The following is a 12,859-nucleotide window of genomic DNA, read 5'->3' as shown; positions in this document are numbered from 1 at the left end:
GTCGCGCGTTCAGAGTCGCCCCGTCATTGGTTCGAGCAAGTTGCAGCAGCACAGCCAATGACCGAGCTGCCTCGCTCATTGCTGTCTGCTGTGCAGCTGCAATGCGTTTTACATAAAGACTTCAATATTTCTCGAGAAACTGAGTTTTCCCATAGCGTAAGCTACTTATGCAATAGGAGAGACCTCTCGAGAGGGAACTTTAGTTTATATTGTCATGAGTATCTGGCAGTTTTCAGAAATAAACTCGGTGATTGGACGGCGAAGACACTGAGACAGGAACCATTGGAATAATTGTTCTCAAATTTGAACGCTCCGACTTGAAAGGGTTAAAGGTTCTAATCCGTCCATATTAAACTATATGTTTTAATTAACAAAGATCGTATCCGCACCTCAGTTGATGTATATATTGAAAGTGGGGACACCTAGTTTGCATTTTTATTATGGGATTCTACTGCAAAAGACCTCAACCAACTCATGAACTCCGTCCATTCTGTACTCAGACTCAGAACTGTTGGTAATCATTCAACAATGGAGCTTGGATGCCCTCTATTGGATATTTCTTGTAATTGCCAGTCAGATCATTAACAGACAGTTGATTAGACATGGGTTTTCTTGTATTTTTACATTTCAGTTGATATTTTTACTATATTGTATTTATGTAAAATGTTTTAAATATGTTTATTAACATTAAACTTTAGAATTCAATTATGCCAAATCCCTCAAAACATGTGAATATGCACAAAAAGGATGATGACATTTAATGAATTGCTATTGCAACAGTATTTATGATATTAAGAAACCGTTTTTAAAATGTGCAATACCTTGACATTAATCTGTATTTTTTTTAAGCAATTCAGGCTTCATTTGGTACTGTCGTGGAATATCGCGATGATTTTCTCTAAGTCGAAGAAAACTCTCAGAGTCTTGAGTTCCAAATGCCAAAGTTGTAGTTTATTGAGAATCAACAAACATGAGTCCAGTCAGCTGTCCTGACTCTATCCTCTTAAGGTCTCAGTTATATACCTTTGTTATCTTTCTATCTGTTATCTCTGTCCAATGAGGAAGTTACCCTAATCTCTCCCTCATGCCACCAATATGTTTTAATTCTCACTTTAAGTAATTATTGGTGGAAAATTCCCCATCTCTCTATTTTAAAAAAAGACAAAGACATACATTATGCATATGTCTGCAATAACATACATATGTCTGCAAATACATACATACATATTCACGTCATACATATCTACTTAAATGCATTAGTATACGGGACTTTTTCACACAATAAGAGACTCTTTTACATATATCATTCTCCTAGTAATGACGTCAATTTGATCACAAGACAAAGATCACATACATCTGTACTTTTTCACTTAAGGTGACCTGGTGACCTTGTTTGAGCATGTGCTGCAACATTAATACATTATCAGTCAGCAAAAGTGAATACAAGAGATATATTTCATAAATGAACGATATATGACATCAAAAATATGATTATTCTACCATAAATATATGACATCAAAAATATGATTATTCTACCATAAAGGAACGATATATGATATCAAAAATATGATTATTCTACCATAGTACCTGTATCATTAATCCCTGGGAGGAGTATTTCAAATTCCTCAGAAATTGTTTTCAAACAATTCAAAATGGCAACTTCCTTTTGGGCAGAGCCTATGACTATCAGCGCAGAAGTTGTCCGGGTTGATGAGATCTATATGTGTAAAATGTTTGGTGACTGTACCTCAAAAGGGATGTGCTAGAAAGCCCCCCGAACATGCCCATGTTCTAGGTGGTGCCGAAGAGCCCCTTTTGCACCCTCCCCCCCCACCTGTAACTCTGCCACGCCCTAATTTAGCATCTTCAATATCTTGGCATAATGTTCTCTAAATGTGCTGACAGTCTCATGATTCCACTAGGAGGAGTATTTAAAAGTTCAGAGAATGCAATATTAAAAAAATCCAAAATGGATGACTTCCTGTTGGGCAGAGCTAATAATTATAATTCTGAAAGTTGTCCACCTTGATGAGAACTATATATGTACTAATTTTGGTGACTGTAGGTGAAAATAGGGGTGCTACAGAGGCCATCTTACACACCCATTTTAAACCAGTTAACTGTCACTGGCCAACTGGTGGGCCATTTCAATGTGGCTATAAAACAAATGCTTTGTTTTTGTTATGAGGGGTGCGGAAGCAGGACAAGACGGACAAGAGGTGCGGATCCAAACGCGGTTTTTATTGACTTTAACACATAAGAAATAAAAGGTAAACACAAAGGAAAGTCCACGATGGGAAAACTGGAAACTTAAAACACAATGAAACAGATTAAACATGATGAACCAAAACACAAAGAAAACTAAGAACTCGGGTAGGGAACACGGACCAGGCTTGGCAACATACAAGAAACGAACGACAATCGACAGAGACTCAACAAAGAACCAGGGTTTAAATACACAGACAAAGTGGAGACAGAATGAGACACAGGTGGAAACAATGATGAGTGCAGGCAGTGAGGGAGGTCGGGAATTGTGGGAAATGTAGTTTTAGACAAGGACAGTGAAACACGGGGCGGACAACAAAGAAAACGTGACATGGAGCGTGAACGGTGACGGGTGAAAAGGAAAACACGGAGCAGACAAGGAAACATGACAAGAATGTGAATAGAGAAACATAGAACACAAGACAACAGTGAACATGACAGAATAAAAGAAACTACAAAAAGACTACAAAACCAAAACAGGAATTAAACTAAACTTCACGATGACAGTACAAAAACAAAAGACAACAGGGAACATAACAGTTTTATATCAAAATCCCCATCAATGTTCACAAACTTGGAATCAAATTAAAGCTTAAAAACTCAACTTTCATCTTCTGAAGTCTATTTGGTAATTAGAGCATTACAGTTAATACATTTTAAAATGTTATGAGTGCATTTTTAAAACATGCGACATGTTAGCGACAGTACTTATGTTTCATGTTCTCTGCTTAAGAAAAAACAGCATGAATTTTATTGTGATGGTCCACTGATGATAATTAACCACATCAGATTGGTTAAGTAATATTATTATTTTCTAGTTTAAATTCTGTTTATATTTTTGTATCTGTGATTTAGCAGCTTTATTCACCTGAAATTTCCACTAACATTATGCCAATTGTTTTTAACAGAAGTGTATTATAGAGGATAAGCTTTTATGTATGTAAACATGTTTGATGCTATTTGTTAAAATAAATGTATACATAATATTAATGTGAATCTATAAATCTGTCTACTAAGGGTGTAATTGTTCTCGGATGGTTCACCACCCAAGGTTTGGTAAGCATTTGCTGCGTGGTTCATCTCTAATTGAATAACGCATCTGGATCATACACTTTGAAAGAAAATAAAGCGGCAAATGTACATGCGCAGTTATAACCTCTGCTAATTAGGGTTGGGTATTTTTTAAATTTTATCGATTCCAATTCTGGTTATCGAATCCGGTTGTTCCCTTTACAAAAAGATTCACTAGGATGCTGCGCTGAGAAAAGAGCTTTGGGAACAATCCTACATTGTGACCAGCTGTGAATATGTGTGTAACACGTCAATGAACATTGACCAGAATTATAGCCTCGGCTGGTGAGATCATTGGATGCACCTGTGGCCAGGCTATAAATAGAGTCACCAGCGTGTCGTCAGATCCATTTTTTTCAGAGCCCATTCTGTGTGTGTGTGTCTCACAAGCCTGTCACAAACTTTCTTTCCTCTGCTAGGAATTTATTTAGGCAGTGCGCAGTGAACCTTTTCTCCTTTCTCTGCTTTCTATAAATATATATATAAATAGAGAGAGAATGACTGAGAATCAGAGCAAACGATGCGTGTTCCCTTGTTTTTATGCTCTATTGTCGAGAGGGACACGCATCAGTTTTGCTTTGTTTGTTTGGGTGAAGAGCATGCTGCTCTCGCGTTGGAGCGGGGCGGGTGCTAGCATTGCGATCTGCTTTCGGGCGAAATGCTTCGCGCTCGCCTCGCTTACTTCCAAGAGTCAGCACCCACTCTTTCATCTTGGGGCTCTCGCATATATTTGGCTGAGGAACGTGAGACAGGTACGTCCCTATCGCTCGATCTCTCCCCAGATCCAGCTGATCCTTCTTGTAAGCCTGAAGCGTGCCTCGACGCCCCTTCGTTTTACAAGGGGGGTGCTGAACCTCTGAACATTCCACTCCAATAATAAAGCGGCTGAGAAATTACTCGAGGTGGTTACTCGGACTACAAAAACGGTCTCGGACTACGAGGTCCGAGAACCAGGCCCGGGTGGGCCAGTATGGAGTCACTAATGTGACTTGCTCCTCGTCCTCCCTGACCTTGCACAGCACCTGTGCAAGAAGGCTCACTGGGGGAAATGCGTACTTGTGCAGCCCTGTGGGCCAGCTGTGTGCCAGCACGTCTGCCCCGAGGGGAGCCTCTGTTCGGCCATACCAGAGCGGGCAGTGGGAGGTCTCTCAGGAGGCAAGCAGGTCTACCTGGGCCTTGCCGAATCATTCCCAAATCAGACCTGAGTCGCTGCTGGCTCCAAAGGAGGAGACGACGGGTGAGTCATGACATGTGGCGGGAGCGTACGCCACCTTGGCGATATATGTACACTACCGCAGTGGTGCTGTCTGACCTGATTAGGACATGTTTGTCTCGAATTAACGGGAGGAACTGTCGCAGGTCAAAGAAAACAGTCAACAACTCTAGGCAATTGATATGCCAGCGTAGCGGGGCCCCTCTCCAAAGGCCCGCAGCTGTGCGCCCATTGCAAACGGTGCCCCAACCTGATTTGGAGGCGTCGGTAGTGACCAGGACGCGTCGGGACACCTGCTGCAGGGGCACTCCTGCCCGTAGAAAGCAGAGGTCTGTCCAGGGTTTGAGTGTTTGGCGGCATGCAGGGGTGATTATCACACGGTGCGTGCCGTGGCACCATGCTCGTCTCGGGACTCGAGTCTGAAGCCAGTGCTGAAGCGGTCTCATATGCATCAACCCCAGCGGCGTGACTGCGGCGGAGGATGCTATATGCCCCAGGAGCCTCTGGAAGAGTTTTAGAGGGACCGTTGTGCCTGGCTTGAACTTTGCGAGGCATTTCAGTACCGACTGTGCACGCTCGTTGGTGAGATGTGCAGACATTGAGACTGAGTCTAACTCCATGCCGAGAAAGGAAGCGAGGAAGCTTGGCTTGCTCAGCTCGTCATGCACGTCCGGGAAGAAAGGAACCAGGAGGGGGTGCGTGGCTGTGAGCGGCGCACATGCCTGTGGAACCAATGAAATAGCCGTGAGGGGGAGGGGGACGGGATTTTCCAGTCCAACCTCGTGCTCGCGGTACCCGGGGAAGCATATCGGACCTCTGTGCATCAGGCTCAGACTGGGCATGCAGACCCGAAGGTGGCACCGAGGCGAGGCGCGGGGGGCGGCTGAAGTGGCTTTCTCTCATGACAAAAGAAAGCCTACGACCGCAATGCTGCCTCAGCTATGTTCTCGCACTGAGAACATAACCCATTGGAGAGAAATCGCTCATCCCGAGCTCGGGCGGAAGCCAGAAAGCTTGCCGGGGAGGCGGGTGGTTCGCGGGGATTTACCCGGCGAACACAGCCCGTCATTGTCCCCAAATCGTCTCCATCGCCCGCGGCGCCTGCCTCAATCCCGTGGGAAAGAGGCGAGGCGCGGGGGGGCGGCTGAAGTGGCTTTCTCTCATGACAAAAGCAAGCCTACGACCGCAATGCTGTCATGGCTATGTTCTCGCCCTGAAAACATAGACCATTCATAAAAACGCTGCCTGCGTGTAATCACAGCCCAGGTACGCCAGGCAGCTTTTATGACCGTTGGAGGTGGGGAGAAATCAACCGCATCCAGAAACTACACAGAGGCGGAAACACGTCTTTAAAAAGACGCGTCCTGAAAAGCACGTTCAACGCCGCTGTGTATTGCTCTTTTAGAGGAAATCACTCTTTTAAACAACTCTCTTAGAGTTTGGGTTTCTGCACTGTCGAAGCGCCCAGGGGCAATTGCACTGCCGTGCAAGAAAGAGAAATCGCTGCTGTATTGCGCCATCAATCTCTGAATGAACTCTAGTATTTGCCTCGCCTTTATACCCGTATGTCCGGGGGTGGGGTATGCAAATACTATCTGCCAACTTCTCATTGGCCTTTTTACATAGATCAGAGGTATATTCGGTGCTCAAGAGAGACCCCTAGTGTCGCTTCTCCGACACAACATGGAGAGAGCGACAGAAGGGGAACATATCTTTTCCTGCAAGTCAGTCCTGTCACACAAAATATTATGATATAAAAATGTGTATTTGAGGAAATATTGATGAATAAATCTCAAAAACTGTGTAGATGAAGGTGGGGGTATGTATCCACCATTACGTGTTTGTAAAATCTCCTATATAAAGTTAGATTTTTTACAACTATATGAGTGCATTGCGGTTATTCTGTGCTTTCCATCAACTACATTTGACCAAAAAGTTGCTTATATTTCTAATAGATATTACAATACCATGTTAGATACAACCAGGGACATGTGATCAATAAGAAAATAAAAATTGTGTAAAAAACAATGACTTCCATATGACTCAATGTTCAGATTTCAAGAATTCAATCTTTTTTCCCTAGGATTTTTAGAAGTGGAATTGTACGTTTCTGGTAGAATGTCCCATAAACAGTCAGTAACAATAGATTTCCTCCTACCAGAGGAATCTAAAAAGATGCTGATGCTGTAGTGGTTTCTCATGCCAATTTTGTGAAAAATCACTCAGCATCTTTGGGGTTTTGATTTCAGAAGAATAGACTTTATTATCACACAATAAAGCCGAGTTGCCTACGGTGAAACCACAGTACCAACAACAACTGAAGCATCTCTGGTTTGGTTTTACTTAAATACATCTCCTCAAACAAGGTGGGGCTTACATGCATTATCTATCATGCTCTTCATTGACTCTGGTCTTGACCATATTAAGAAGTAACAGAATGTCCTTTGGAAGAGATCAATTCTCCCCCCTAAGTAATGCTATTTATGTTTCTGCACACAAAGTCAAATAGTCAAACATATGTGAGCACATATTCATCACGTCACAGGCCTTTACATACAGTAAACTGCATGTTTGCCCCTCAGACATAACTGTGGTGTAAATCAACAATGTTTTCATTGATTATTCCTGATTAACTTGATAAAAATATACTACATATTCCCTCCTCTGTGACTTTCTATAGTCACAAATTAACATATTTAAGCATGTACGTGCTCCTGGTTTGGTCTTGTTTTTGGTTGTCACAGTTTGTAGATTGCATTAAACAAAATATTCATCCTAATTTTAAGAGTTCTTGCTTGTAGTGTAGATGTCTTCAACCCAGATGCTTTGCGCATCGTAGAGGATCACCCTTTGGGGAGAGGTTAACCAGCACTTACACCCAGGGCATGGTTCTTCATATCTTCTTATATATTCATTGAAGGAATCAATTTCCTCCCAAGTTGGTCTTTCTGTCCATTCAGGGAGTTGCCATTGCCTTGGGCCATTCACATTAATCAAAGTCATCTGCTTTACTGTTGCTTGAATCCAAAATTATTTTACCAATGATCACATACAACAGAATCTTATTCGTTCCACAATGTTATTATCCAGACATTATATTAATTTTAGTTAATTGTTCACCCCATTTCTTTTGGCAATCAGGTCATGTTAATTTTTAGTCACCACCATATATTCTTTTCCATTCTTCATTATTATTAAAATGTACGTGAGTTCAATAAAAGCATAAACAAAAATAATTTTCCAATCGTAATTCTTCATCATGCAAACAGTCCCAGGTTTGCTTAATACTTCTTTAATAATTTAGGCACTTCTTTGTATGTAATGGTTCTCAAAGCTTTACCTCCAAAATCAATCTATAATTGGTCTACACGGGGTGTGATCCCCTGATAACACAGTGATAGAATGCTTGTTATTCATTGCTGTGATAAAATATTTTAATAAAGCGGTTATTAAGACACAGTCGGGTTGAGTGGAACTCACAGCTTCTAGCAGGTTTCTTCTAGACCTCCCTTTTGATACTTCTTTCCTAAAAGCATCCACCCACTTCCTTATACCCAGTTCACCCGTCTTGGGTATGTTTCCAGGGCAGTGGCACCCTGTCTTAGGCAGCTCTCATTTTGCAAATGGAGAGTCTTTACCCATCATTGAGTCGTCACCTCTTGCCACTGCAGAGTTTTACCCATCATTGGGTTATCATCTCTTGTCTCTGGTCTCGGTACCGCTTAGTCCTATTATCCAATCTTTAATAATCTGGTATCAGCAAACAGCTATTTTCCCTTGCTTCAGGGAGCATCACCTGAGAACCATCACAGCCAATGGAGCCATCTACAACTGCTCAAACATTGAGACAGTCCAAAACATGGTTAAATTCACAAAGCATTATTCAAAGTTCAACAATCTATTGACATTGTCCAAATGAAAAGTAAAATGCAACAATTAAACTCATTTACAGTTCACTAACTTCCATTCAAGTTGTTATGTTTTTTCCTTTAGCAAAGGTCATAAATGACTATGTCTCTTGGTGAAGACTAACCATCAGAACAAATCAAAATACAGGGTTGCCTCTGTCAAGCTTCTAAGATGCTTAATGTAAATCATCACTTTAATTTAATAATTTCTAAGTAGTTTTAGAACCTACATTTATTTTACCAGAAGTACATTCAACCAAGTCTCTTATCTTTAGTATGAACACTTCACTTCAAATTGCCCTCTGAAAATAACAAATCTTTAATCATGATGAGGAAAGCTGTTTGAACCTTTCCTTCATATTACTGTATCTAACACATCATTTTCCATATAAAAGAAAATAAAATCAAAAGAAAATTAAACAATTTAGTGATATGGTTTTAGCCCACTTAAAAACTTAAACTGAGAGCGAGAGGGAAAGAATTTGAGGGAGAGATTGCACTCCTTCACACTGTTGTTACAGTTATTCCTTTTTTTTCCCTTAGAAAATCAAAATAACACATTTGTAATTCTACAACAGTGAGAATAGTGATAAATGTAATTTAATAAAATGATATAATCAAATATACTTTATTATATTATCTGCTTTCAACCTTTGCCATTGTAAACCATCTTCAAGAAAACTTCTAGAATTTCTACTTCTCTTATCCCTTCCCTCCTCGCGCAATAAAATTAATGCGCATTTGTATTCAGACCATTGAGAAATTTAAGTTTTCGTTTTAAATCAATAAACTTTCTTATGATTACTTTCTCCCTTTTCTTACGTTTTCTCATGAGTAGGAACTTTCATTATGTCAAATAAACCAACATAAATTAACTATTTAAATTAACAGAAAATAAGTTAAAGATTTTAAACAAAATAAAATAGTAAAGTGGCACAATGGAAGTTCAGACATATATCTTGTGTTTTGCAATAATTGATCAGTAAAATACATTATGTCCTTTTGAATTTCTTACAAGTCTCATTTTTATATCCTAATGTTATCATCATTTAATAATATTATTTTTCCTGTTATTACATTTTATACTTTTATACATTTTATGATCAATTATTCAGTTAAATAGCAGAGACAGATGTCACTGTGCATAAACTGTATACCTTTAAAACAGTTTTTTCATGGATTTACCTCAAAATAAAAAATAGCTTACTAGAGATAGACACTTAATTAACCCCTTGCAGTACTGATTAATCTTTTTCTTTAAAGTGAGGGTAGTCTTTGGAAAATTTAGGGGAGTAAACAATCCAATATGTTACTCTTACTTTACCATTAAGTTTTAATATTTAACCTTCACAACAACAAATTCGCAATTAGATGCTGGATTTAAATTTAGACCCTCAGAACAATTTAGACATGGATATTGAACCCATGGATGGCAGTTGGAGAATCAAACATCCAATTAGTCATATATGACTGAAATCAATTTATCAAGAGAAATTTGAATCCACAATTGAAATGTCAATTCAGTAATGATTACCAGCATTCATGATAGTAGGAGGGCCAATCATATAACCGCCCACATACGGTATTTCTCAGTCTTTTTTCTTTTCTCCGGACTGTCTCCTGTAACATAAGCTGCTTCAATAAATCATCTGGCTCAGCAATCTGCAATGTTGAGAGACTGGTTCCAGAATGAGTTATTGAAATGACTTATACAATGCTGACAACAGAAAGAGTAAAACATAGTTAGCATCAATTTCACACAGAATAGACTTATGAACATCAAATTATTTATGATATACAATTTAATCCTAATGTTTCTCTATGGGTTTCACCTAATACCAATCTCCAGTTTTTCCTTAGCATTATCAATATTTTTTCTATCAAATACACCACATATTGGGACTTATTTCAATTTTATCTGGCATGACTGGTCACAGAACAAACCCAAGAAAAAACTTGTCTGAGTAAATTTGAAACGTAGAGAACATGCAATGATTTAAATCATTCTTAAATGTATTTTCTTTAATTCTAGTCTCAGTGACAACTTTCAGTGTACCCATGATCAACCAATGCCTACACTGAATATATAAAAAATAAAAGAAAAGAAAAATGTCTAATCTTAAAAGAATCTGCTATCTCTTTTTTCTAAATTCGGGGGCCCCCTGTGTTTGACTAGAGACATTATGAGAGACACCGTGTTTAACCTCTCTGTTCATTATCAGGTCTCATTAATCACCCCAGTCAGACATTTTCTAGCAAAAATAATATACACTATCTGTCTTATTTTTGTTGGTTGATCAAGTTTACACCAATAAAGTTGCACAAACATATACATTGTTCTCCAGACATATTTAAACACATCAAAAATAAAACATATAATCCTGGGTAAATGTATATATCAAGACATTATAGTGTAATTTAATATTGTTAAAAATGTTATTCTCTCATATTGGACTAGACAGAACATAAAACAGACACATGAATGTGACATTTTCACATTTAAGATTTACTTGTCATATTCCAATTTCAAAATCTTTCTTTTTAATTTCCCTTTCCCATTTTCTGTGGCTTTGATAACTACTGGTCTCACTACGAGAAGTACCATCCACATTCTATCTAAAGTATTTGGAGCTGACCTTTGGGAGCTGACCTTTGGGGTCACATAGGGAGGTATTTTTAAAAAGGAACCTGTCATTTTACCCTCCTCTGCATGCCTCAGCTTTTCTGGCCTGCCTCATATTTCTCAGTGAATTTTAAACTTTCTGGACATATTTCTTACTTTATTCTTTTTATTTTTCCTGTTCTTAGTTTTTACTCTTATCTTTTTATTTATTTATTTTTTAACCGTTTAATCTAAATGTCTTTCTAAATATTTTTCCTTATCTTCTTCTAATATATGAATTAGTATACTCCATACATGAATACATTTCCTATATGTTTGTCAATTTACCTTTAGGATCAGTCTTCATCTAGTCCTTAGTTTTTTATTTTTTCACTGGCTCTTTCTTCATTTTTACTTAGCATATAAAAATGAAAACTTATTTTAGCAGCATTAATTTAGATAAATCAATACATTTAGAGAATAAATGAACCTCTTATTTTTTTATGTATTTCCTTCTACACTAATCTTCAACAGCAATATTTTGAAACAATTTTCCTAATTTTTTTCACCTTTACGCTTTAATACACAAAGTTCATTCACATCACTTTATTATTTATTTATTTATTTAGCTTTCTCATTTCTTTGAGATTTTACACAGTGGACTTCTAGATTTTACTCTTTCCACTGGAGTTTTACCTTATGTAATATAACAACACTTATCTTATATACAACCTTTGTTTAAATTCCAATTTCTTAGTTGACTTAAGTTTAATGCAATACACTGGACCCAAAGCTTTAATTCTTATTCTTATTACTTATTATTTTATTTTTCTCTTAGCTATTTTTGATTTTTCAAACTGATTTTAATTACTTTACAGTTGTTTAATTTTTTATTTCAATTTCAATTTTTTTATTGTTACTTGTCCCTGTGCTTTAAAGGTTAAACTTTAAGCACAGATATCTCTTTTGACTGACTAGTTCAGAGGTCTGGCATATTTTTCAGCTGCTAGTCTAAAAAAAACCTCAGAAGCTAAGAGTTAACTTTCTGTCTACGCAGCAAAGCTAAGTCTCTCTATCTTGTTCACACACCCAACAATATCTCTTGAATGTATAGATTCTTTGTATGAAGTCAAATACATTTCTATGCTACAGTTTAGGAGTTATGCTCTAGCCCATTCCAATCAACAGCTGCTAGGCTAAGAACAGCCAAGACTAAATGTTTTCCAGCCAGTTGTGAGTTAACTTTTTGATTTCTTTTTTCCTAATTTCGTTTACATCTATATTATTTCACTGTTTTTATTCATTTTCTTGTTGTTTGTTTATACTCTATTAAATGTATCTTTCTATCTATATATCTTTATCATTGGTTTTATCTCCACTTTGCAATATTTAGAATATTTATTAGGTGCCTTCTCTGCCTGTAATTATCAGCTCTCTTCTGCCTCCATATATTGATGGAAGGTTGAAAATAGCCCAAATATATTTTCTCTGCTGTAAATTGCATATATACACCTCACCAGTTATGCAGCACAGGCTGATATTTTGGAACATTTTTAGTTTTCTTTATGTTATCAACGGAAATTTCCTTCCACAGTTTTATGAGACAGCTTTCATTTCCAACATTCATTCAACATATAAATGACACACTTTCATTATTGAACAACTTTACTCCATTCGCTTTGTCTCTTATTTATTTATTGGGCTCATATTACATCCACACAGTGTTCCTTTTATGGTCAACGACTATCACACATTCCAATTCCTGTACCGGACTTATATTTTTATTCAGTCATACTTTCT

Source organism: Xyrauchen texanus, chromosome 31 (genome assembly GCF_025860055.1).
Source record: "Xyrauchen texanus isolate HMW12.3.18 chromosome 31, RBS_HiC_50CHRs, whole genome shotgun sequence".
NCBI classification, from domain to species: domain Eukaryota; kingdom Metazoa; phylum Chordata; class Actinopteri; order Cypriniformes; family Catostomidae; genus Xyrauchen; species Xyrauchen texanus.
Note: the sequence above shows the minus strand (reverse complement) of the source record.